Source organism: Phaenicophaeus curvirostris, chromosome 2 (genome assembly GCF_032191515.1).
Source record: "Phaenicophaeus curvirostris isolate KB17595 chromosome 2, BPBGC_Pcur_1.0, whole genome shotgun sequence".
NCBI classification, from domain to species: Eukaryota; Metazoa; Chordata; class Aves; order Cuculiformes; family Cuculidae; genus Phaenicophaeus; species Phaenicophaeus curvirostris.
Genome location: NC_091393.1, coordinates 97,591,534 through 97,617,213, shown reverse-complemented (window position 1 = coordinate 97,617,213; position 25,680 = coordinate 97,591,534). Strand labels below are relative to the sequence as shown.

Here is a 25,680-nt window from a genome sequence, read left to right as displayed (position 1 = left end):
ACAAGAACCGTGTGCCTGCATTAAAACTTCCAAGCTATCAAAATGATTTGCTACAAGAATAAGACATTCATTCACTCACCTTGGGGAGAGTCCATAGGACAAACAGAAATTTGTTAATAGTGTGGTGAAGCTTGTGCTTACACATGAGGACAATAGAAAGGCATTTGTGCATTTAATACCTATTGTCACTTTCCATTATCTGAGTTCTGTAAAGGCACCAATTATCTTTTGCCTATTCAACTACAGAAATATTTTCATGGATACTGAATGAGCATTGAATTCTACTTCCCAAGCTACAGGAAAAGGACTAATCCGATGCAAAGGGAGGTAGAATGGAGCAAGTATCATGTTTTACACACCATATTCCCCATTGCTCAAATAATTAGTTAAACAACTATACCCACCAGGTATCTACATTGAAACTTCTTGTATTCAGTTCCTAGCAACACAAGATGCGTCTGAAAGATGTGATGAATTTGCAGGGTGTGTTTTGTTCAGGAGGAGCAAGCAGATGATTCCTGAGACATGTGTGATGTATTTTAGTGCAAAATTTGAGAAATGCAATGGGGAATACAAAGTAGGATATGGGAGGACACATATCTGACCCTGTAAGCATAACACCAGCACAATCCAAAATATAAAAATAAAGGTATAATGTAGTTTTTTTAAAAAAAAAGTCACTGAAAGCTCTTTATATCCCTAGCGAGATTTATTGGCATCATGTTTGGACAGAGCCAGATCAGGAGCAACACATGGTTATATCCCTCTAAGATGCTTATATCTAATGTAGTAGAAGTGATTGATACAGAAACACTGCAGTAAGTCAGAAAGGAATGCAGGGAGGGTTTTCCTTGCTCTGTGAATGAAAGGAGTTGCTCAGTAACCACTCAGTACTGGCACTGTGTCTTACAGAGACATTTGCATCTCTAAGGGAGGAAAGCAATGATTATTTTATTAGGAAAAAAATAGTAAGAGCATCTTCTGGATAAGAGGAGATTAGAGTGCATTTTGGAATGAAAGATCAGATCTGTGTGGACACCTGGGAAATTTCAAAGGAGATATTAGCTTCCTGAGTGTGCAACCGTGTGAGGTTGAGCTATGACAGGTGCTTCCAAGGGTTTTCTTTTATTGGAAACTCTCCAAACTTTTACTGGGGAAACTATCCCTACAGGGAAATTTTCTGACAAAACTCAGATGTAGGTGCTGTCTAGCAGATACAACCTCAGGCATAAACTATGCACAGAGATTGAAACTATGGAATGAGTAGAGAAATGTGTAAAGGGGACTATAATTAAAGCATTGCTTTCCTTTCATTTTTTTGCCAATGTCTTTTATAAAGTTGTGTAACTTTCCTGCTTATTTTGGATATTCCAAATAAAATGCTTTAAAAAAAGTGCCAGTCTTAAATTGGCTTTAAGCCGTACCACCATTTCAGCTAAGTGAACCAGATGGGGAAGCCTGACACCATGTGGGTCATGAGAGGCAGAAGTGTCATGCAGCGAGCCTGGCATGTGTTTGTAAAATATCAGGGTGCCTGCATGAAACAGAGGTCTTCAGGGAACATGTTGCACATGCTGTTAGTCTAAACGTTATTTTTCTCATCTTTTTCTTGCCACTTGAGGAGCACAGTGTGGCCAAACCACTGAGCTAGGGGATATTCTGTGATTTATCTGGATTTGATTCCAGCAAGTATAACTTAGAGATGATTAAATGAAAGGAGCTTTTGGCCTGGTTCTGTTATAGTTTCACTACAGAAGTTCGAATTGAATGTAGTAAAAAGCAAGCTCTGCTTTTACCTAGGAGCTTTGTTAGGCAGAGAAAGCCATAACCTGCAGTTCAGTGTTTGTAAGAAAGGGTTTGGTAGGACCTTGGAGAGAAAAATATGTACATGGGTAGAATCCTGTCATGTTGTTTTCTGTTTGAATTCATCCAGACTAAAAAGGCTGAGACAAGCTGCTGATTGTTTTCTAGTCTGCCTTGTCAAGCCTCACTTTGCATGCATGAAATGTCTTTCTGGTTCAAGTTTTTAGGATTTGCAAGCCTTGCTTGCTTTCCCAGATTTGCTAAAAACAACTGTTCTTTCCTAATTTTATCAGTATTAGCACGAATTTACATTTTGCTGCTTTGATTCAAATATTATCTTGTGAAGCTGTAAGAATTAATGTAATAAAGTATGTTTTCTTCTTTACTTAGAGGGCATTTTTAGTTTTATTAGAAAAGATGTTTGTGCTAATTGCCTGTCAAACCCTTATATTTCATTTTCAGTTCTTCCGATAACCTAAAAATGATGTGTTTCCTCTCTAGGGCAAGCAGTAGTGTTATTGAAACCAATGCTTAATTTAAACTAAAAAAGTGGAACTGTAAAATGATAAATATTGCTTTGCATAGAGTACATACAGCATAAAGTGTGGACTCTGCTCACGTATTTGTTTTAGTGCCAAGAATGGTGATGGACAATATCCAGAGAATATTATTAGGTGCCTGTGTATATTGGAAACCTGTGGTGGAACTTGCCAATACCTATTGTCCTCTTTGCACCATTGTAAACATCTCTCCTGCTAAAACTGTCATTTATGGTGGTAAAACAGATAGGGATGTGGGCTTTAACCATGCAGATATTCCCTGCAATGTGACATTAAGTTGTAGGAGAAGACAGTAGCACTATTATTTCAGTACAGCAATACGAATGCTTGCCAAAATCACCTATGTACAGTAGTACATGCATGGCTATGAATCTTAAGCATTTAGACCAAATTAGTGGTATTTTGATCAACTCCTATTGTTCTTTTTATAATATTAGTGTTTTAGCAACCTGTGTAGCAAACATTTTTTTGAGTCTTGTTGCTTTTCTCCATGTATCCTTTTTTTTAAAAGGACAGTCAGCATTAGTTATGACAAAGATTATTACATAGATCCTCACTACTAAGTTTATTATTGTTATTATTAGTGGAGGATATGGGGGAAGTTTGGAAAAATATAAAAGCTTGTTTTTTCCCAAAGAATGTGATGTGGTCTGGCAAATTTGCACCTGCACTGTTGCAATGTTACCTTAGAGGCAAGTTTATTGGAACAAAAAACCACATGTACATTTTTAAGGCGTATTTTATTCGTACAGAGGACCTTGAAATGGTCATCCATAAGAAGCCGATGGGTAATCGCACTTGTGCTAAGACTCCTTAGTTAAGCTGCTTGGAACTCAGCTGCCTCAGGCACAACTTACTCGTCTTATTAAGGGAAGAGGGGGAAAGTCAGTGTACATTTTCATAACTCTGAAAAGAGTCAGAAATTTTTAGGTGTTTCATCAGACCTTAGGGCTAATGCTACTTATTTTGCACTACGTAATCACAGTTACAGTTCCCCAAGGCAGCAAAGGCAAATAGTGCAGAAAGCCTGTGAAGTACTAAAGGCTGAAGTAATGAAAGACCCTGATTTTCCTACTACTTTACGGAAATATAAGAAATTCATTTTTAAGTCTGTTTTCTTTTATAAAGAGTTATATAGAGAGAGCTTATTTTTAAAATTTAAAATAATTTTAAAATTATTGTCTATTTTTTGAAGATTCCTTTCCCTAACCACTGGCAGGTTTTGGGTGTAGAGTACAGATATTTAAGTGGTTTTCACAGGAACGTGTCAATGTATGTCTCAAGTTGTGGAAGGAGTGAAAAACATGATTTTATAAACATGATCCTAAAAATCTACGGGAGACAGGCGTTGTGAAATACCTGAAGTCTACATTTTTTTCCCTTCTGCATTTTGCCTAATATTGTATACGTGATGCAGTTAGTAGAATTTAACTTCTTGTGAGGAATAGACCAAGCTCTCCAGGATATCAGGCTTAAAATCTGGAATCAGATTATTTTTATTGCTGGCAAATGCAGCTACGTGGCATGGAAGAATTTAGTTGTTCATGATACAACTTTTAGCCAAACTTCCAGATTTCCATCTCCTCGTTGAACCAGGCTTGTTTTCTTCATTGAGTTCTTATAGTATCTTATTTTATACTTTCTTCAGCTTAGCATGTAATTAAACTCCATGCTTGCAAAATGAAATGATATTTGAATCAGGTTTTGTGGTGGCTGGCTTTGTTTGTCTTTTTTCTTTCAACCTACCAGTAAATATTTTGCTGATCTTAAATGAAGGTAGAATTTCCTGTTGATTTTCTGGACTATGAAATGTCTCTTGAATCATCACAATTCAGAATTTTTTATGTGTCCCTTCAGTATTTGCAAGAGTATAATTATCTTTTCTGAGGAAGTACCTGGTGAAATAATTGCATTGTAATTTAGAAGTTGATTCCTCTTCCGTGTAGTCTGCTAATCCAGCTGAGAGGCAACTCAAATTGCACTGAAGGATTTACTTTGTATTTCTTTCCAGCTTTTTTTTACTGTTACTGTTTAACGTTGATTGCTTTACATGTTGCTTCTCTTTCTTCGTTAAGATTACAGTCTGTTTTCCACGTGGTCTTTTACAGCTTTCTAGTATACTTTCTCATAGTCCGAATTTTGAGAACTCTTGCATAGCACGTTGCTGTCTATGTGGATGCAACATGCAGGTAGAGGACTTGCCATTAGATGCATCACATTTCCATCATGTTCCATCAGAAAGTCTGATGTAAATGCTGGGGGCCGCCTTTGACCCCAAACTTTAGTCAGCACTGGCTCATCCAAATTGAAGGATGACTGGCTCTGTTTCAGAAGGATGATTGAGAGACTTGCCAGGTTTTTTTCTGGACTCAACGGAGCAAACGCTAACTGTATAGAGAGTGCATCAGTGGAGTTATTCTGCTTTTACTCCTGTGACTGAAATCAGAATCTAATCTCGATTTCTACTCTACTATCTTCACCAGTGTAGAGAAATGTTATGTTTGATAGTCATAGGTCAGAGCTCATCTGTCTATATTGGAAAGACATTTTTCACTCCGTCAAAAATTTTGCTGGTTTGCAAGCAGGAATAACCTTTTTTTGCTGAACTTTCCCGTACTAACCTAGGGCTAAGTGTCTGTTCCTCATATCTGCTCAGGGTGCACCAAATACTGGGAACATGGTAGCAACTGAAATTAGAAACAACCGTTGTCAGGAAATTTTTCTTCTGTGAGAAGGAGAATTGTTGGAGATGCTTCCTTTCCCACATCTATGTTCCCTACAAATTTTAGACTTAATACTGTCCTGAGTTTTCATTTCTTTGTGTTATATTATTAGTAAATGTCTATTCACAGTCATGAGATGATTTTCCTTTGTGAGTTCATCAACTTGTATTGTTGCATTGCTGTTTGATGACTTTTAGAGCTAATGTTTCAGGCCCAGGAGGATGTGCACCAGTGAGTAATCCCAGCTCACTATCTGAATTATGTATAAAGCTATTGGCTGCCATCTCCCATTTAACAGCAAACTTCCGGATAATGATTCTTCTGATTATAGACTTTTTTGATATATAAAAATGTACTTCTCTGACTAGATAGTAATTAAGTGAGGAAGCAAGTGTATTTAGTTACTTATGCTGCTCAGATATGTAGTGATTTACTATTTGCTCTTGTAAGCTTCTCTAAAGCCTTCTAATTGAAAGCTGTTCAAGGACGGTAAGTTTATGACAATCTGTTAATCTCTTGGCATTCTCTGCACTTCTCAGTAGTGTCATTAACACCTTCCATTATATTTTTACCATGTGGTTGCATGTATCTGTTCTGTCTTCTCCTGGAGTTCACTTTATGGAGCATGGGTGAGCTAAGTGACTACCTATTACTCGTTAACCCTCCATGGTTGAGCACTAGCTTTACTGAAAGTTCAGAGCTTAATTAATTAGACAGGGAACTTAAGATCTGGAATATGTAAGAGACAACCAGCTCTGCATCAGCAACAGATTCTTATTTTCATTCTATGTTACCAAAGAGTACTTAATGTTGAGACTGTTTCTTGGATATTAAAATTGTCTGTTTGATGAAAGTTACAGTGCGTTCTTGAATTCTACTTATTAGTAGAAATGTCCTAAGACAACAAGGTGAGTCCTGAATGCAGACAGGAGTGGCTGATGTTGGAGCAGCTCTGGTTTTAGACTCTTCATGTTCACACACGCATGGATGTAGAGCTGTCTATGTTAATGCTGTGTAGTGACCAATTAGGTTGATTTTTGTAGCAGTGACAATACAGAGTTATGATATAGAAGTACTCTCAGGACCCCTCACTATCCAGTTCTATAACTGGCATCTTCAATTCATTGCTTCTGCTGCCTCTGCACCCTGTAGCCTCTGTAAACAAGGGTCAGGGTCACATTTCTGTCCTGCCAGACCATCGGGGGTGCACATTGCTTGACTGCCTGAGCCTTCTTCATGTAGCAGTGACTGAATACCTGTGCATCAGTAAAAGTCTGAAGTGCAGCTGAATTTTTGATCCAATGACAAATGTCTCAACCTTGATTTGCAACACTCGGGCTACTTTCCATCTTTTTGCCTGCAGTGTGCTGTCTCCCATCCTGCCTATAAAAATGGAAGTGCGTTTCTGCTATTCTTCAGCTAAACTTATTTTACCTTTGATCATCATGCAAATTTCTGGCCAATTCAGGCAGAGCTTTTCAAGCCACAATCCACTGAGCAGGGGTTTTCAGTTGCTCTTCATCACAAAGACTCGCAATCTAGCTCTTTGTTACTGGTGTTCAACTTGCAGGCCACGCTCCCTGTAATAGTTACTTGTTCCCTTAGAATTATTCACAGCCCTATTTTGGCTCTTTGTGAGGGAATTTGTCCGAGTATACAGTATACTGCATCTGTTTCAGATGATACTGCAGTTGCTGTCTGCTGCCTTGATGGTTTAAGATCAGTGAGGAGCTATATGAGCACATTGAAGCACTTTATTTTTGACCTTGGAAGGTCATAAGCAACAGCGTGAATATTGCTGCCCTAACTTGCAAGGTCATTTGGCCATATCCAAGGTTGCTCTTGTTGTGTTATTGTCTTCATGATTTATGTGGATTAGATCTAGTAAATATAAGAGGATTGGGGATTATTTTGCAAGTATCTTAAGCTGTATATCAAGGTATACTTTTTTTTTTTTGTTAACACTTTCTTGTTTCTCATTTCTGAGTGTACTTAATGGAGCAGCTGTCCAGAACAGAGTCAGATTCTCTGTCTTCTAGTCAAATGCTCAAACATTAATCTCTGGTGTCATCCTCTGTTGCTCCTTGTAGACTCCTATTTGTTACCTTATAGCCTGTTTCCACCAGAGGAAAGAGGAGCATGGTCAAGGTAGACTGTTCTCTATGGCTGTTTAGGTTATTGCAGAGGTATAACACCTGGCCTCACTGTAGTGAGCAGCTACCAGTGCAGGAATGTGCTGGTACCCCATGTGGGATAGAGCTAAGACTACTTCTGCCAGAGGGCAAGTGCTTCAGACTGGGTTAGGACTTGTGAGCTGCAATGTGTATCCAATTGCTTTTCATAACTGCAAAACATTCTGTCAGATTTTTTTGGTTGGTTGGTTGGTTTGTTTTTTTAATCAAATTTATGTATATCAGATGGGCTGATACATTTTGGGTTTGTTTTGTGTTGCAAGTAATAGGATGTGTATTTTGAGCTGTTTTTAAAAGCCAGGCACTACAGTGATTGCAGTAACAAACTGACTGGACTAGGACTCAACAGTTACCTGATAATATGTCAGATTTACAAGAATAAAATTACAGGGTGTTCCCACTTTCACAGTATGTGTCTGAATAGGTGTTGACTGTTGAGTTGCAGATCTTGTTATAATATATAGACTTGTATGTAGATCTCTGAAGATCTTGTTTTATTATTACTTTATTAGGCTCTAGCATTGCTAATAGGCTTAGCCATCTTTTGGCCTTGTTAGCACCATTATCTCAAACCCCTTTTCTCTCTATGCTCCTTTATTAGTTGTTCCTATAGGGGAAGTCTTTTAATTTAGCTTTGCAAGTTAAAATATTTCCGTGTGACAAGTTGTTTGAAAACTCTTCAGGCTCATTTCGTTAACACGTACAGCCCACCTAATGGTGTCTTCTCTATATAAAGTCTTGTGATGATGCTTATGATGTATCCTCATCTCACATTGGAGAACTTGCTACACTGTTGTTTTTCAACATGAAGTGTGTCTTTTGCTACTGTTTATTTTAAAATGTGTAGTTCAGGGCGATTAAGCTGAAGGTCCCTGCTTTTCTCAGTTCACTATAGAATAAAGTTGGTTTGCATCTAAGATCTGGACTTTCACAAGTCTTGCCTCTCATTTCAGTGGTTGTTTTTTCAGCCTCTTAAAGCTCCTTCTTCCCTGAAATACATCAAAGATTGACTTACAGGAGTTTTCAATTCTCTCTGTATAATCTTGTTGATAATCACTATTGCAGAAGTGCTGTTACTATAGATGAGTATTTTTACTAATGCTGAGATAAGTATTGCAATCTCTTTCAACTATAAGTTATAGATCTAATGTTTTTCTCTCTACTTCATTGATATCTATGATTGGTTTGACTTTGTATAATTATATACACAAATCCTGGTAAGTGAGACTGGGAGTACTGGATTCCTGACAAATATTTGTGAAAGAAACTGTTAGATTAGATTGTTGTTTTTAAAGTAACTTGAGCTCTGAATCATCTTGTTTCTCATCAGGTTTTGTCTGAGTTGGTTTACCTTTCAAACTATTTTTACATCTTTGCTTTCTCAGTGGTTCAGTAAAGTAATTTGTCCATTTCTGTAGTGAGAGAAACAGCTGCTTATTACTTTCCAAAACAGAGGTAATCCAAACAATTGTCAGATAGTTTGAAAGAATTGGAATTGCTTTTGTGTTCTTAGAAAACAGAATGTACAGTACATGGGTTTAGCATCTCACATTTTCATTCTCTGTGTTAGGCCCTTTAAAATCTCCCAAAGTAACTTCTAAGGTTGCGTGCAAGCTTTTTGGAATTTGAGCTTTGAATTGCTTGGCCCAACATCACTGGACTTCTATTCTCAAGTGCAGGGAGTGTTGTTTCTCTTAGTTTGCAAATCAATGTAGAAAACTTATCTTTTTGATTTAGACTTTACTAGATGTTGAATTTTATATCAGTGTTAGAAGCTCCAGTGGTGTTTTATCTGCTGATTAGTCTTAAAATGTAAAGTGCCTGGTGATGCATTGCATAGAAGATGCTATAAAAATAGTTTATGGTGTGATAGAAAGGTGAAATGTGGGGAGCACAGATTTGCTTTATTAGATGTGCAGGAGTCCCCAAGCAAACATTTGTCAACAGTAGTTAAAGATTAGTTTATCTCCGATCATTGAACCTTTAATAAACATGGTTTTTAGCTGAGGTAAAATGGTTATATTGAAAATAAAGTAAAGGGAATTTGTATGTTTGTGTCAGTTTTATCTGTTGAGAGAAAAAATTGAATGTGTATCTAATTTTCACACTAAATATCTTTTCCAATAATGATGTTGAAAATAAAAAAATAGTCTTTCTCAGTGGCAAAAGCAATGTAAGTTAGATGTGTTTGTTTAATTCTTCCTCTATATTTGTATTATATTTAACAGTATTCATATTTATATTATTATAAATAATTACATTTGTATTAATATTATTATGAGCAAATATATTTATATTAATTTATATTAAAATTTATATTAAGGGCAGTCATTCTATATAGAGAAATCCTGTTAACTGCTAATGTAATTGTTTCTGAAAGACATTTTTCAAGTGCAGTCTGTCATATGGTAGCTTATCTGGCAGTGGTCAGCTTATTTTCAAGACTTATTTGACTATGGCCTTAGACAGTAAGAATTTCAACAAAGTCAGCATCAAAGAGCAGATTTGGAACTTGGCTTTTCCACAATGAAGTTCTTCACAAATACTAGCCAACAAGCTTCAGGCAGCCCTGGTATATATATTATATTGATATTATCGTTTAGTTTACAAATGGGGAACATCATAAGGCTCAGACAGCTTTAACCAGCTTTTTTTATTTTGGGGTTGGGAGTGGTTTTTGATTAACTTCAAAAGTATTACCATAACTCAACTCCTGAATCTTGTAATAAAGCTTGTTCTAAAAGCTTTTAAATATTAGCAGTAATTTTAGAAATGGCTATCTGTGTGACCACACTGCCACAGCTTCAGTTGAGGCTAGAGCTATGTGCAGGTGAGATGCATTTCTCATATGTGGGTTAGCTTCTGCTGAACGTAATTGGTGTCTTAAGTTAGCATCAGTGTGGGTTTTGTGTGATTTTTTTTTTTTTCAGAGAATGTTAATGGCACATAATTGTTAGCTACAGATAAAAGGATTGTCTTGGGATGGTTTCGTCTGCTTGTGTTTTAGGGGTAGTTTTGCTCACGCCCTATTTCTGTAGTCAATGAAACTCCGGGAATTTGGCTTTCAGCAAGAGAAACGTGCGCATTAACTGTAGAGGGATGTGTTTTGTTTGTGTGTAATTAGATAACCAGCACTTATGGCTGTGACATCTGATCTTTATATCAAAGTTCTAATAGGAGACTGCAAAATAATTAGCATTTTAGAAGTAAAGATTAATGTGGAGAACAGAAACCTCCTGTCTTTTCTCATGAACGTATTGAACTCTGAATATAAGCGTGGAAATGTAATTGCAACAAGCTATTGAGTATTCTGGTATTACAAACTACCCTCAAAATTAATCTGTGAATCATATCTTAGTATTGATTTTAGTACAATAGTTCTCAAGGCTGAAATTTTTCAAGTGACACACATACCAAGTTTCCATTGTTTGAACAGTGAAATGCAAAGTGGTGCCCAGACTGTCATGTCTTCTGCAGAGACAGGAGAGTCTCACTGGTGCTTAAAGTGAGATGTTAAGGGCAGCTCCATCTCCTCCTTCACCAGGAATAAAGTGCCAAACAGTTGCTGATTCCAGTGAATGTTAGGCACATACATCCTTTGAAAAGCTCTTACTGGTGTTCACTTACATTCTTTCAGAAATAAATGTGTAAATTTTTTCCCACTCAGTTGCCATGCTTCCCACTGACTAGCAGTTTTCCAGCAGCTGAGACGTAGGATTTCTTTCCTTGGGTCTATTGTTGTAGCTGTTATTATTTATTTACCTTCAGAAGCAGTTTTGCTTCTAATTAGCTTAATGGAAAGGCATTTAAACAACATTTTTTCCTTTGCAGTTCTAGATGGTTAAGGAGGGTGGGGAGCAGAGCAGGGGAAACAATGCTACATCGCTTTCATACAAGAGCTGTTTAAAGATAACTGCTGCTGAGGGCTTTTATTGATATGGCAAGTATTTCATAGGACCCATTTATGTTGTAGGTGTTCAGTTAATGAAAAAAGAAAATGTGCCTGTTAATTATTAATAAGAAGAGACTTGCTGCAGGCTGCCAAAATCTGCAGGAGAATAGTTGAGAAAAGTTGGAAATTTTGAGAAGAAATATAAAACTGTGAAATAGAGGAACAATTTGAAAAAGAAGGCCATTGTATAAGTAGGTTCTGGTGAGGTTAAAGAAAAAAAATCCTCCTTTTGCTGTATATGTTGTTATGTAAAATACAAAAATTGTTTATGCATCTGTCACTATTCATGTAAAAATATGAAAGTTTCAATTTTTGTTTTTAAGTGACTTTGCTTCAGATTCTCAGAATGGGCAATATAAATAGATTTTTTCCTGTTTCTGAAGGGAAGATGAGGAATATATGTTCTTAATGAAACTGAAAAACAATTTTGTGGGTGTTCAAATTGACCAGTTATCATTTTCTTAAAATAACAATCTCCTACAGAAATTCAGTGCAAGGCCTCCTGAGTGGCATTGTTACAATAATTGAATATGAGAATTAATGAAATATTCACAAGGTCCCCTTCCTCGTTTTCTGTCTTGCCTGTCTGTTAGTGAGATCAGCAGTTAATGAATCTTGAGGAAGCACAATTGTTCTGTTACCCTGTCAATATATATGGATTTCCAGCAGAAAGGAAATTTTTAAACCTACAATTTAATATCTTTTCATTGTCTAAGAGCTGTCTCTTGCTAAAAAATATTATTTCTATGTATTAAAAGGCTTAGAAATGAAATATGCTAATAAAAAGTATCTGATTCGCTATCCAGAGAATAATTTAATGTGGGGAGGATTAGAAAATGTCTGATTCATATTAAAACATAGTTCTCAGTTGAATCAGTGACTAATTTTTCTGTTCTATTTTTGCAGTAAAAAATAGATTTTGACTGTTAAATGAGTGCTTGCAAGGCAAAAGAGGAGAAAGTTTTTTAACAGGCTCGGATCCTCAGGGCCAAATCAGCAAGCAGTGGTATGGGATTTCTGAGGGTACATTTATGCAGTTGCTTATTATTCAATTTACAATAGTACTTGCACTCCCTACCAAAAGTGTCACACACTGCATAGACACCCCTTATTGCATAAATCCTGTCCTGGAGGTGTCAAGCTTAAGAAAGTTAAAAGTTAGTGTGAGAAAAGAATACTACTTCTTTATATCCCACTACAGTTGTGACAGTTTAGCAGCTCTGCTGATCGCAGGGAGGGATTTGGGAGCTGCAATGGTGTCTCCTGTGTCTCACTGCCAGGACGTGCAGGTCCATCTATCTTTCCTGAAGGGCAATGCCAAGTAACTTGAGTTCCTCATGGGATTAGTCCAGTGTTCCTCATCACCCTGTCAATGAGACAAGGGGAAGCAATTGATCTTTTCTGCTCCCTCTGCCCTTTTTTTTTTTTTTCTTCAGTATTGATGTCCAGGCTGTCATTGCATGTTATCATCATCTCATGCAGTAAGACTTGTCCACCTAATTCTCTCACATTGGATCTCTCCAAGCCGATTGATAACATAGGCTTGTTGTAATCTTCACTGTGTTAGAAAGAGAATCTCTAATGTTTACAGCTGTTGTTAAATACCTGTCCTGATGAGACCTTTGTCTTGTCATTCCCAAGATTGATCTGTGCCCTGATTTCTGTGGCAGCAAGACTAGTGAAGCTACTCTGGCTAGAGAAGCCACCAAGCTAAGTTGCACCGGTTGTGTCATCATCTCCATTACTGAGAAGAAAAGTGTTTTTCTTCAGGAAGTGTTTGCTGTTTCTCCTTTATTGATAGAAAGTACTTCTCACATGCTGTTCTTCTCATAACACATTCTCTATCATATCAAGAGTCAAACAGAGGAATAAAAGTGCAAGTTGCTGCCATTGAAGCAGAGAAGAAAACTGCCTTTCCTCCAGTCAGGTTTATTGAAATAGTTACGCCTCTTCAGCTGTTTATTTTTGCCTTCCTGCAAGCAGCAGCACAGTTATCTCTATGCTGTTAAGGACTGTGAGCATACAGTGAGCAATGTCCACTGCTACCAGCCCTGGAAGGCAGCAGGGAACCTATCCTTAGTCTTTGCTGAAGGCCAAGAAATCTGAGTACAAAGGGGAGCAGTGGGGCAGGCTGACCCTCAGGTGCACTGACGCCTTGTTGCTCCTACCAGGCTTCCCTAAATCATCTGCATGACTGTAACTCTCTGGAAGATCGAGTGACTGAAAGCCGCACTTGGGCAACAGATGTAGCATAGAAATATGTGCATCTCTTTATGATCACAAAGCTAATGCAGTGCTGTGAGAATTTTAGGTGCAGCAGTGAAAGTTTTACTTTAAAATATCCTTGTGATCTTCATGTTCTTTGCAATGAAAGCTTGTATGAAGCTACTAATCTTCTTCAACAGAGATATGACAAAACTTAAAGTATCTCCGAGTGTTTGTGCAAATCTAAAATAGTTCAAATTTTAGAGAACATATAGCATGTTAGTAAAAGATTTATGAAAAACAGTTTGCATCTCTTTTCTCTCTGGGAGAGATTATAGACCTTTTTTTTGACTTGGCTCTCTGAAGCTGGACAGCTTTAGTTTTTAGAGTAGCTAAGCACCTACATTTCACACTGAATATTAAAGGGTTATTGGAAGTCCTAGTGAGAGGCACTAAGATTTTTTAAGAAGCTCTTACTCAAGTGTGCCTGGTAAATTGGTTGTAAGACAGCTAGTACAGTACTTGTGTTATGAATGCCTCAGTCTCTAGGGTGAGCAGCTGGACTCATCTGCCTGTATTCAGTCACTATGTAAGCATCTAGCAGTGGGGCATATGCAGATCTCAGACCTGTGTAAATCCCAGCAGTCTTTAAGCACTGCACATACAAGATGGTTCTTAGGTAATTCTTCCCTTGTAGACCCCAAACCAATGAAATGGTGAATGCCTCTCATTATCTCCAAGCTTGTTTTGAATGATTCTGATTTATTTAACTATTTTCAGTACGTCTGTATGTTTACAGTAACAGGATCTGAATTTCCAGCAAGCAACAAAAACCCTGAAATAGTCATGACACGCAACTTAGTGTTAATCAACAACTACTTGGCATAAGCCAATTTCTTAAGGTACAGTAGAAGAATGTGGATAAGAAACCCCATGGAAAGTAAGTGTTTTGATTTAGCTCTCTAATCCAGCTGTGAGAACAAATAATATATCTTCCACTTGGCAAAGCTGGCAATTGAAAAACATACTTGAGAATGGGGATTTATAACAAGATGACAATTTAATGGCTTTTTATGGTTTCAGGAGGTTTTCCCCTATTCCTGATTATTATCAAAAGTAGTATAGTAAACAGAAATTGTTGGTCTTATAATTGCTAGTGCATATTTTATAGACTTCTTCGATAACTTTCTCACTTTCTAAACCCAGAGTCATTTAACACCAAATTCCTAAATCTTAAAATAAGCTATCAAGACTGATTGTTTCTCACAGCTAGTACAAAAAATGAACAATATAAGTAGGAAGACATTCTTCAAGTAACATGTTCAGTTGGACAACTGAAGTGTGTTGAACTGCTTGCCTATTGCAGAATATTTTAAACATTGGTTTTAAATGAGTTCAACTAATGGATAAAAGATAAGAAATGTTGAGAAAGGCTCTAAATAATAGGAATTAATAGAGGCAGGCTTTTAATGCAGTTGTAGTTTCAAGGTCTCTTGTATGTTTGATATGTTTTTTGAGAAAGAGGGGATCAGGCAAAAATACTAGTTATATTCTTTGCAAGACTGTTGCCATTCTGTCATAATCCATTTCTTCAGATTTTTTTTTGCGTGTAGATGTCACCTATGGATGAGGGCCCTAATCGTCAATGACAGTCAATAACACTTAGTCCAGCATTTGCCAAATGCCAGTGTCCTCATCATCCAAATGTAATAAATTTTCTCTTAGTTTGTGTGGATTGTGGTAACATAATCCAGGCTGGACCCAGATGTTATGGGATCCATGGTAGGGGTGCTCAGGTAAAGGCCTGGACAGATCATAGATTTATAGAATGGTTTGGGTTGGAAGGGACCTTAAAGATCATCTAGATCCAACTCCCCTGCCATGGGCAGGGACACCTCTCACCAGACCAGGCTGCCCAAGGCCCCATCCAGCCTGGCCATGATCACCTCCAGGGATGGGGCAGCCACAACTTCCCTGGGCAACCTGTGCTAGTGCTTCACTGTGAAGAATTTCTTCCTGTCTAATCTAAATCTTCCCCCTTCCAAATTAAAGCAATTCCCCCTTGTCCCTATCACTACATGCTCTTACAAAAAGTCCCTCCCCAGCAAGTACTGGAAGGCTGCTATAAGATTTCCCCAGAGCCTTCTCTCCTCCAGGCTGAACAAGCCCAACTCTCTCAGCCTGTCCTCATAGCAGAGATGCTTCAGCCCTCTGATCATCTTTGTAGCCCTCCTCTGGTCCCATTCCAACAGCTCCATATCCTTCTTGTGTTAAGGATTCCAGAACCAGACACAATACTCCAGATGAGGTCTCACAAGAGAGGAATAGAGGGGCAGAATCACCTCCCTTGACCTGCTTGCCACGCTTCTTTTGATGCAGCCCAGGATACAGTTGGCCTTCTGGGCTGTGGCGTGACCACATTGCCAGCTCACATCAAGCTTCTTGTCAATCAACACCCCCAAGTCCTTCTCTGTAGGGCTGCTCTGAATCACATTGTCCCCCATCCTGTATAGAAACCGCAGATTTGCACTGACCCATTTCTCCAGCTTGTCCAGGTCTGGATGACATCCCATCCTTCCATTGTGGCAACTGCACCACTCAGCTTGGTGTTATCTGCAAACTTGCTGAGGTTGCACTCAATCTCACTCTCTATGTTATTGATGAAGATATTAAACAGCACTAGTCCCAGTACGGACCCCTGAGGGACACCACTTAGCATGGATCTCCATCTGGACATCGAGCCATTGGCCACTACTCTCTGAATGCGACCATCCAACCAATTCCTTATCCACTAAACAGTCTACACATCAAATCCATATCTCTCCAACTTAGAGAGAAGGGATTTGTGGGGGACCATGTCAAAGGCCTTACAGAAGTCCAGATAGATCACATCCATTGCTTTTCCCATGTCCACTGCTGTGGTCACCCCATCACAGAAAGCCACTAAGTTGGTCATACAGGACTTGCCCCTGGTAAAGTCGTGCTGGCTGCCACTAATCACCTCCCTGTCGTCCATGTGCTTTAGCAGAGCTTCTAGGAGGATCTGTTCCGTGATCTTCCCAGGCACAGAGGAGAGGCTGACAGGTAGGTAGTTCTCAGTGTCATCTTTTCTACTCTTTTTAAAAGAGGTGCACAGTGTTACCCTTCTTTCCAGTCACCAGGGACTTCCCCTGCTGTCCATGACTTTTCAAATATTATGGAGAGTGGCTTATCAACCACATCAGCCAATTCCCTCAGGACTCTGGGGTAATCCTCATCAGGTCCCATAGATTTATTTATTTTCAGACTCCTCAGGTGGTCATGAACCTGATCCTCCTCTGTTGTGGGAGTGGCTGTATCCCTCTGGTCTCCCATCTTGTTGTCCATTGACCTAGGAGGGGTGAGGAGAGCAGTTGTCAGTGAAGACTGAGACAAAAAAGTTGTTGAGTACCTCAGCTGTGTCCTCGTCCCATATCTCATATGGAACTAAATGTTAGGCTAGTTTGTATATTGTGTCTCCATAACCTGGTATAAACTTCATCTACTGCGGGGCTTGGAAGGGTTTAGTAAGTGCTTCGTTAACAGAGAGAAATTAAATTCTCTGATCCCTTAAGGAGTCTTGAGGAAGGAGTTAGACAGTCCTTCAGATGGATCTGTAGGTCTCAGACAGGATAAGAGTCCAGCAGCTGTTGTGTCAGTCTGGTCTCTGGCCCTGATTTAGGGACCACCAAGCTAGTATTGCTCTCTTTCACCTCTGATGTTTGACTCTTAGATGTCCAGCTGCCCTCAGCCCTATTCTCTTTGAGGCAAAATAAATTTGACTGAAATAAATTTACAAGAACACACTAGTAAAAAATTTTGATGCATTAACAGTCCCACAGAAGGCATTAAGCCATATTAGGCATTATCTGTGCTTTCACCTTCACTCCTAATAATTTAAGCTATCACAAACTCCATATCACATGCTTCAGATAATTTGACAGATAATTTGATGATAAGTCTACATCATATCAGATAAAATCTGTACCTACTTGATGCAGTAATGCATAGATCTAGTATTTACAAGTGTACAATTGTGGTTTAAATTTCTAGTTCCAGCTGTTATTTACCCAGCCCGTAATTTCTCTCATCTTTTCCTTATTTCTTCAGAGGCATATTGATAATTTCCATCCACATCGGCAGTAATGATTCTCAACTCCATCAGATGCTTATTTAATGCAAGTGTCCATATAGAAAGTCTCAGAAGGACTCAGTTCCAGATAGTCCTTCAGTATGGAGAGACATACAATTCCTATTCTAAACTCTCAGGCTGCGGGTCAGTGAACTAAATGCACATAAGTATGTGGAAGCAATGGGTATTAATCACAGAATCACAGAATAACCAGGTTGGAAGAGACCCACCGGATCATCAAGTCCAACCGTTCCTATCAAACACTAAACCATATCCCTCAGCACCTCATCCACCCGTGCCTTAAACACCTCCAGGGAAGGTGACTCAACCACCTCCCTGGGCAGCTTGTTCCAGTGCCCAATGACCCTTTCTGTAAAGAATTTTTTCCTAACGTCTAGCCTAAACCTCCCCTGGCGGAGCTTGAGGCCATTCCCTCTTGTCCTGTCCCCTGTCACTTGGAAGAAGAGGCCAGCACCCTCCTCTCTACAACCTCCTTTCAGGTAGTTGTAGAGAGCAATGAGGTCACCCCTCAGCCTCCTCTTCTCAAGACTAAACAACCCCAGCTCTCTTAGCCGCTCCTCATAAGGCCTGTTCTCCAGCCCCTTCACCAGCTTTGTTGCTCTTCTCTGGACTCGTTCCAGAGCCTCAACATCCTTCTTGTGGTGAGGGGCCCAGAACTGAACACAGGATTCGAGGAGTGGTCTCACCAGTGCTGAGTACAGAGGGAGGATAACCTCCCTGGACCTGCTGGTCATGCCATTTCTGATACAAGCCAAGATGCCATTGGCCTTCTTGGCCACCTGGGCACACTGCTGGCTCATATTCAGTCGGCTGTCAACCAACACCCCCAGGTCCCTCTCCTCCAGGCAGCTTTCTAGACAGACTTCTCTTAGTCTGTAAAACTGACACACAGCATGCCTTTCAAAGGCTAAAAATACTGTGTCCCCCATGGAGGGGAATTTCTAGAGCATAAGCAATAACTTCTGCTACTAAATAAAGCCTCTAGTTTATGAAGTTTTTGTTATACCTTTCAAAATGTAATTTTTCTATGGGTGTACTGCTTCAGTAGTTACGTATTGTTGTGGTTTCTTCTATTTAGCTGAAAGCAGTATGGGCCTCTTCTCTGCCAGTATTAAAGGCTCCACAGTAATTGCTGTAGCTTTCTAGGATAAACATGAGGATTGTCCTAAATTTTCCTAGTTTCTTACTTGCGTTCGTTTTTAAATTTGGCTTTTGATCAGAACATCACTAACTACACTTTCCACTATTGCTGGAAACTTTTAAAATAACTGTATTTTCTTTTATTTTTATTCTAATTTTCACTATGAATTTAAATTTTGTGATTATGAGACTTAAAAAGAAGTAGTCCCTATCCTGAACTGTCAGGCCGAGATGAACAATCCAATCCAGATTTTCCCATTTGAACATCAATGTTTGGTCACTAGCAGAAGTGTTTTAAGTGTTTTTTCATGTTTCTGACAAGTGAGCAAAGAAGTTCTTCAAAAGCTAGGGAAATCTACTTAGTATACTATGAAAGTGAATATGCTAAACGTAAACTACTGGAAATCAGAAGGAAGAACCAAGAGAAAAGACTAGGTACATAAAAATATCTAAAGTTGCAAGAAGGGACTGGTGGTGCCTGATGAGAGTGTAAGGTAGGTTTTGCAAGCTAATGTGAGTAGTCTGCATATTTGAAAGCACTATGTTGATGTCGACAGCTTAGAGTAATCTTTATAACTTCTGAAATACAGAATTGGCTGCTAGGTTGCAGAAAATGGAAATAAAATGTGTTGCCCTTGTTAATGTTGTTATTAAATACCCTTAGCTTTTTGTGTATCTCTTCTTAAACCATGTTAAAAGATGCTTAGAGTTATATAGTCATAGTTGACTACCCTTTTTCTAATACATACATTTAATGCTTAGATTTTGCGTCTTGGTGAGCTGTATGTTCATTTGTCTCTTTGTGGCAGTGTTAAAGTAACATGAATATTTATCAGCTTTATGAAAAGTATATTGGAAATCAGCATTGTTATATTAATTAACTTTAAAAATTAATCAGTACTTAATCTCATGGTAATTTCCTGTAAAGCCAAATTACTGTATCTTTTACAATGCTCTCCTTAATATATTCATGCTCATTGAAATTGTCAATTGTTCTGTATAATACTTTGGCCAAGGAATCTTCCAAAGGTTCTAGAAGCCAACATCAAATTATTCTTTTACGTTACTTTATTAATAACATGCAAAGTTTATATTTTAATTTTCATTGGCAAATATCAAACCATTATAACAAATGACATCATATATGCATATATATATGTATACATATCACATCCAGCTTAGTGCACACAGGGGTAAACCACTAGACTGAGCTGTTTAAGATGCCCATTTAGATGTGAAAAGGAAGAAGCTGGTCTTGGCAGTGTGACTCCAAGCACTCAGAACAGCCATTTCTTCAGTCCCTTGTACAGGAGAGGGCAGACAAAAGGCACAACCCACCTCAATCTGCAGATCTCTTCAGAATCTCATTTGACATCAACTCTTTTTCTTTACAGAAACTGCAAACAAAACCTAAGTAATTTTGATCTTTATTTTCTTCAAGAGCATGTGTATTTTAGCGTATCTATTGTCCCTAAGTTCACATTGAGACCCACTGGTTCTAGATTAACATAAGTATGAAAAACACAAAAATATAAAAAAATTGACAGTTTGTTGCGGAGTCCACAGCAAGCATTTGCTGACATGACTTAGTTGTCTGGAATGACATATGTTGAGTGGGATGGAAAAAAGATGTTCATTTCTAAAAATAGCCCTACCTGTTTTTTTGAGGGGAGTTTTCTGTCTTGGTGGTGGTGGTTAGTTGGTATTGTATTTGTCATTGTTTGGCTTTTTTTTTTAAGAGTGGAGCATGCATGGTTCTGTTCTGAGCAAGGCATGAACCATTTCATCCTTTATCTGACAATTCTTCTGTGTGGTTTTCATGATTAATGCTAACCTGCAGTATTTCTGTGCTGTGTAAGCTAATGTCACTGCTGGATCTTGAGTTCCACTGAATGCTTCAGTTCCTGCTGTCTAATAAGTAGGAAACAGAGACTATTTGAAAACAACCCAGCAGCTAATCTAACTGGCCATCCAATATTCTCTGCTAAAATGCAAAAAGCAAAGTAAGATTTGAAGTAAGACATAAAGCTTAGTCCTTATCTTGCTATGGTTATTGGTTATGGGATTATTTAGAATTTGGTTTACGTGTTTACTTAAGGTAGAGTTTCATATTGCTATGTGAGTCTGTAAAGCATTATGCTATGCTCTTCATACTCAGGACCTTATGAAACTTTTCATGCCCTCTAACCTGGATGACAGTGTCAGGGTTTCAATACATGGCTGCCTAAGCACTTTCTTTTTATATCAAAATGATTTATACGTTCTGTACTTTTCCCATTTCCTCTTTGGAGAATGCCAGAAAAGGAAGAGCAGTGCAGCAGTCGTTGTGATTGATACTGCGCTTTTGAAGACAGATGGAAATTATTTAATGCTAGGGGACTTTCCAATTAGCTTTCTATCTTACCTGTTTTTAAAATGATCAGTTAATTTTGTATGCTGAATTAGCTGAGCAGCTCCTGTCATGGACAAACTTAGCAGCACCAAGAACCGAGCTGATACCAGATGCTTCTCAGCTGATACAAAGTTGGAATTACTTTTCTAGATGTTTATTCAGGAGCAACCCTTAATATTTAAGATGTCTTACATCAGTGTAGGGCAACTAACCTTGAGGAAATTTCTCCCAGTTCAAGCCATTAGAAGTGACCTTATTTTACAAGCTGATTTTCCATTCCACATGAGACGAAGCAACACTAAATGTGATTGATATTCTGTCCTCATTGTTCTACCTCAAAACCTAGCAAATAAACCTGAAAGACACAGAAGCAGAGGTTTTAATAAACAGTAGGTGATCAGAGACTCTCCAGTCACTTGGCTTCTGAAATGCGATGCTCCAACACCCAAAGAAAAGAATATGGAAAATCCTGAGACATTTCAAGCAGTCGTGCTCTTTGGGGTTTTTCCCAGAAATAAAGGCTCCTGAAATTGCCATTTTAACAGAAGTGTTAAGGGATGAGTCTGATGCTAGAAAATAATTGCCCTGCTATTTAAGAAGAGGAATAGGTCTACTGTAAGTGAATGCTGGATTCAGCATTCAATAACATGCAACAGTTTTAAAACCAGACAGAAGCCTGCACAGACAATATTGTATATTGCTTCACTGTAAACAGAACACACAAGATTTTCTTTATAATTATCAACCAATACTTTACATAGTTTCCTGCTCTCCAGCTCTACCTGATGATAAAGTTAAGTCACTTGACAGGACCATGCGATTTTAAGAATCTGGCATCTTGAAACTGTGGAGACGTGTAGAATTTTGAAAGAACCTGGGTGACAGCCTGGCTTTGCATGCTTTGCTGGGAGATCTTATGCAACTACTTTGGTTTTGTAGTATTCCTCTCAGCTGAAAAGCTTAGTCCATACTACATTATCATTATTATCTCCCACTCATGTTTACAGTGGCAGAGACACTAGTTTCAGTAAGGCATTTTCCTAGAAATACTTTTTCCTGCAGAAGTTTATTTCTCAACAATATTTCTGTTCGTATGCAAGATGCATTTCTGCAGACATCCAGAAGAATGTTATATTTTCCTGTATGTATTCAATAAATGAAACAACTGTTCATTAGGCACAATGTAATTATGTGTAAAAGGTATTTCTACTATTTGTGGTAAATAATAGTGACTACTCCATTTCACTGCTGCATAGCTATTCTGAAAAGAGACATTTGCCTTTTGCATGAACAGAGAAATGTGAACACTACTGATAAACTCTCTCTTTATTTGCCCTAGGCAATATGTCATTTATATGTAGATGTAGATTGTGAGAATAATTACATTTTCTTACTTTCTACTAATCAAAGTAAAAAGACTGACAGGTAATGTGCGAAGGAATTTATCAGTCTTATTATCTATATTAGATTCACTGTTATCCTTTGGTTTATTAGAGCAGTCTCAAGCAACAAATAATATTCAATCATTAAATTGTCATTAGTGAGTAGATTGTTGTGAAAAATCCACATTTATTTAAGGGAAAGTGAGAATAAGGGATGTGTGAGTCTAGAAATCCCAGTGAAATAAATTCCTTTAAAAAGAATGCTTCTGCTGTTCTACTGAATGAGTCTGTCAAGTGTCACCTACACTTGTGTAAGTACTCAAGATTATTTTTTTAGTCTGTCTTCTTTTTGCCTTGCAATGATTCATTTATCTTTTGTTCAGCTAATCAGGTAACACGTACCTGCCCATTGTTATCACCGTGTTAACTTGAATATTGCACTGTAATTGAACTCTTTCTTTAACCTTATCACATGAAGAATTTAAGTGCATTGAAAATTTCTTATATTTTCATGATCCGTTACTTATCTTCTATTGGTTGGGAGGTAAAGTACACCCTTTGAACTCAACTCACCTAGAAGATTTATAAAATACTAGTACTCTGAAAATTGCTAGTGCAGTCTATTTAGGTTCCCACTTATTATGCTAACATACTCTTTTTACATTCAGCTCATCCTACTGTCCAGCCATTTGTATGGTACTCCATCTATGCTGTTGTTGAAAATCTAATTCACAGGCTTCTTGCAGCAGGAATTATAGGTTGAATCCAGCTCTGTTAACTCTGATGGGATTTGTGTCGTTGGCTTTACTTTACTTTATAACCGTTACTATTTTTGTTATTTTGACAATTAGCATCCTGTGTTGTAGAACCCCCAATTACCAGTGTAATCTTGATAACACTATACCTATATGTAGAAATATATACACTTTTGGTGTACCTATAATGTCATAACTTATACCTACCATGCTGATATGAGGACACCTACCCCATAATAGTAAATGCAGTTGCTGATTGATGTGTCTATTTGTGTGGAAGCAATTGATAAAATGCCTTTTTCTCATGTTACTTACCATAAACATGCTTAGTGTGTTGAGTGTTCCTGTCATTCATCCTGCATTCAGTGTGTGTTATACCTGAATTTTGTTTTCATGCATTTGGGGATATCATGCCTTTAAGTAACTTTAAAAAAAAATTACAATGGAAAAAATGCTTTTTGTGCTTTCAGTTGTAGTATTTCGTATCTGGAGTCTGAAAGGGTTTTTTTTCTCGCACTGCTTTTTGACTAAATTGGGGGATGAGCCCCTGGGTACTGTGTGTTTAGACAGCTGCTTAGTAGTTGTTCTTAAAACCGTAGCTAATGCCATCAGTTTTTCAGAACACCTCTTCCTCTTCCACAGCTCTGCAGTGTATTTTCCCACAAATCCTTCTCCTTTCTTCAGTTCCCAGTGCTCAACGCCAGCAGTCTGAGCAGTCTGAAAATACAATTTTTAAACTCATGTGGCTCAGTAATTTTATCTCAGTTTTATTTTATTTATCAGAATTCTGCACATCCTGCTTTGGTTTAGTGGAGAATGTCAAGCAGTAAGGTCAGGGCCTTTTTTTTGATCATCTGTCTGACTCCAACCACCTAGTCAGGATCTGGCTGCAGAATTTCCCATCAGAGCTTTAATCTGATAACACAGGTTTAAGGAGAACCGTGCCTATCCTCCCTTATCTACAGGAGAGAAAGAAGTAACAGCTGAGCTGCGCTTTTGGTGCTGTAGAGCTGCCCATGTCTTTCTAAGGGTTCCTGGACAATTACAGGTGCGATGCCAGTGATCAGATTCTGACATAAAGAGAATCAGGGCATTGATTGCAGGAGCTAAAGGTTTCTAGAAGTACCCTAGGGCTTTTAAAAGAGCACTACAGGTAACCAGTTAGGGTTACTGTGTTGTAGGTTATTATATTCTGGCTTTTTATATTGGTTATATCTGTGAACACTCAAAATGGACATGACACTTTTGAGTTGCTTTCCTGGTTCGGGGCCTTACTTGCAGGGGTTTTGATTTTAATCTAAAAGAGGTTAGATCTGGATATATAGGCTGCATTTCAGTGTTGGAAATTTAGTCCTTCTTCTTATATGTATTAAGAAATATTTTTTCTGCTGTGTCTTTTTATTACCACAATCATCCATTATAACCTCATTCCTGTGGAATCATGTTCAGCTTCTCTCTGCACTGTCTCTTCTCTGCAAGTTTGCACTTGCCTAATGTCAGTCACAACTGCGAGCAGACTCTTGTGGCTTCGGCACTCGTACAACTCCCGAATCCAAACGTTCCAGTGGTGCTCATCTCTGAAACGGCTGTGATTGGATGTCAGAACGTATCCTAGGAGATGCTCTTGGCCTCTCAAAGCCTTGCAGTTTACATTATTAATGGCTGGGTTGTGGTTTGGGATGTTCATGCCAACAGAGATCATGCAGGTCCCAATTATTTTTGTACTTGTCTCACCAATTCCCGTTTACCACTCTTATGTCAGAAATTTTCAAAGAGAAACAAAAGCATAGGAGACTTCTACTGTTCTTCAACAGATATTTGAATGGGGAAAAGATTTAACAAGGCTTCATATTGGCAACCACTAAATGGAAATCAATTAATTAGAATGGATGTTTTAGAAAGGGATATTTTCCAAGCCTTATCACTTTATATCATATCATCCTAAAGTTTGTTTAGATGCAGCTTTATACAGATGTTGTCAAGTTAAAGAGAATTCCCTCCCCTGCCCTTTCTTTTCTCTTCCTTCCCCCTCCTATTCCTGTTTTTTCAGGGAATGGTTTGTGTTAGTTCTTTTCCTTTTTTTTTTTTTTCAAATGTCTGTTCCTTTTTGTGAGTCTGACTGCTGCTGCCTTTGTTTTGTGTATTATGGCATCCTAGAGGAAACGTGTAATTGATTGTCAAAACAGCAGTGGACAAGAAATTGTTCAGAGTCAATTTATTCACAGTGAAATAAGTTTTGTGTCTACCCCTTGTTTCACAGGATCTCCTCTTTACTTTGTTCCCGATGTTTGTTATTTCAGAGAAATACTCCTGTACTGAACAGAGGTAATTAAAGATCAAGTCTGTCACATCATGGCATCATTTTTTATATTCACAGAAAGCACTTGTACTTGCTTTGTGAAAAT

The 25,680-nt window shown here is 38.2% G+C and overlaps 1 protein-coding gene across 1 annotated transcript in view; it reads left to right on the top strand.

Moving 5' to 3' along the window:
- MACROD2 (mono-ADP ribosylhydrolase 2) overlaps positions 1-25,680 on the top strand; it is an 890,479-nt gene that overhangs the window by 668,520 nt on the left and 196,279 nt on the right.